The 2500-nt window shown below is 32.3% G+C and overlaps 2 long non-coding RNA genes across 2 annotated transcripts in view; one reads left to right on the top strand and one right to left on the bottom strand.

The window, feature by feature from the left end:
- Positions 1 to 2500, bottom strand: part of LOC128249912 (uncharacterized) — a 30177-nt gene that overhangs the window by 17318 nt on the left and 10359 nt on the right. The gene's annotated exons all lie outside the window — the stretch shown is intronic.
- Positions 1897 to 2500, top strand: part of LOC149131983 (uncharacterized) — a 4308-nt gene continuing 3704 nt past the window's right edge. Inside the window, exon 1 of the long non-coding RNA XR_016244937.1 lies at positions 1897 to 2240. This is a non-coding gene — a long non-coding RNA (uncharacterized LOC149131983). The remainder of the gene's footprint in view (positions 2241 to 2500) is intronic.

The following is a 2500-nucleotide window of genomic DNA, read 5'->3' as shown; positions in this document are numbered from 1 at the left end:
AAAAAATACAGATATGAAAAATCAGATGCATTTAAGATTAAATGCCCACGCTCTAAACGACAAACAATTTTGTACCTTTAAAGTACTTGAAATCCTTCATGATAAAAGTACATAAAAGTGACATACCATAGATATCAGTGTACAGAGAAAGTTCCTTGACCTAATTTTTGTAGCTTAGTGTAACACAATGTCCCTATTGTCCTTATAAGACGAAGCAAACGAATCTGGGCTATCTTTACTCATATAAAGTAGCAGAAACCATTGTCTATTATTATACATTTAATTACAATTTAAATGTTTTAAAAGATATTGGGAACTACGGCACCGAACATGTGTTCTTATGGTTCATAACAAATTAGAATGGTGATAGGTTCTCTTTTATCTCTTTATCTGCTTGTTTATAACGGTCATTATACTTAAAACCCTTATTTTATTACTGTCTCCGAAGAGCTGCTGCGGGTCGCTCCCAGTTTGTACATCTTAAATATCAATAATTTCAATTGTGATTCCACTTGCATGGGATTTGCACAATGTATCGTATAACTTGAAATACCGGAATTACGTTTACAACCGAAATAAAAACTCCTGAAGAAACAGTTGCAGCGATATTCGATAATATATTTTTTGTTTTATTTTTACACACACACACAAACACACAGACACAGACAGACACACACAGACACAGAACACACACAGAGACACAGACACACAGACACACAGACACACACACACGCACACACACATATGCCTGAACACACGTACACCTGGACACACGTACGCCTGGATGTTATCACATATGGAGTTCTGTAAGTTTTGTTTAACGTAGTCATGCACAACCAACCAAAGGTATGTATGCGTACACGCGTATATATATATATGTATATATATATGTATATATATATATATATATATATATATATATATATATATAAGGTTAGATAGAGAGACAGTTAGAGAGAAAGATGGAGATGCATATATATATATACATACATACATATATATATATATATATATATATATATATATATATATATATATATATATATATATATATATTATATATCATATATATATACATATATTTAGAGATAGACAGTTAGTCAAATATGCACGCATACACACGCACACACACACACGCACACGCACACATACACACACACTTATATAACATGATGCTAAACTTCGCAATGTTTTATATATTTTCACTGTGCTTTTAATTGCTTGTAGCTAACTTTTACTAATTAGTTTTGTCCTTTCTAGCTTTTTATTGCCGGTGAGGTGGTTTGTTACATATAGAAATACCGTGATAATTATAGTTATAAATTTAATGTTATACCACGTATGCTATAATAGTAGATTTTTCTCATTAGTTTGCGACATAGATTTTTCTTTTTTTTTAACTAATCGTTAATATCTGTTAATATCTGCTGGGCTACATATTTCCACTGCTGTGCACAATTGATTTATGTCTGTCTGTCTGTCTGTCTGTCTGCAAGTATGTGTTGTGTGTGTATGCTTACGTATGGGCGTATGTTTATGCATATATGTTAGTATGAATATTTGCGCGTGTATGTATCTGGATTATACTTACATTTATATGTATGAATGTACATGTGTGTATGTATATCTATCTATATATATATATCTATCTATCTATCTATATATATATATATATATATGTATGTGTGTGTGTGTATGTATGTATGTATATGTATATATGTGCACATATGTATATATATATATATATGTGCATATATGTGTGTGTATATATGTATATATACATATACATATATATATATATATATATATAAAGGTATTAGTGTATATGAGTATGTTCATATGTTTGTATTTGTATTAATGTATTTGCTTTTTTTTAGTTTGTTTACATCCGTACAACATATGTATTTATGTATATATGTATGTGGATGGATGAATGGATGGATATATAAATGTATCTATGCCTGTATGCATACATCATGCAGACGTGGAGCACTGAATGAGGTGCCGAAAAGCTGTTAATCAAATGGTGGTGGATTCATAATCGTAAGATTTTGGTTTCGATTCTTGGACTGGGTGACGTGTTGCGTTCTTGAGCAAATCACTTCATTTCGTTTTGTTACAGTCCACTCAGCTGGCAAAAATGAGTGACCCTGCGATGGACTGGCGTCCCGTCCAGGTGGGGAATTTATAAGCCATGAAACCGGGAAACCGCCTCTTATGAGTCGGCGTGACTCGAGAAGGTAACTTTACCATTATCACTCATATCCATACCTCGACATATCTCTCTCGGCATATATATCTCTTCGTATATTTATCTATCTATGTATCTGTCCTTCTGTCTGTCTGTCTGTCTGTCTGTCTGTCTGTCTGTCTGTATGTATGTGTGTGTATACACACAAATACACACACATTGATAATGTGTGTGTGTGTGTGTGTGTGTAGTAAAGTTTGTTTCTATGTCAGTCGTATATAAAAGAAATTTAGCATTTGAACTTAAGAA

Source organism: Octopus bimaculoides, chromosome 18 (assembly GCF_046866305.1).
Source record: "Octopus bimaculoides isolate indiv1 chromosome 18, ASM4686630v1, whole genome shotgun sequence".
NCBI classification, from domain to species: domain Eukaryota; kingdom Metazoa; phylum Mollusca; class Cephalopoda; order Octopoda; family Octopodidae; genus Octopus; species Octopus bimaculoides.
This window is presented reverse-complemented; position numbering and strand designations above follow the sequence as displayed.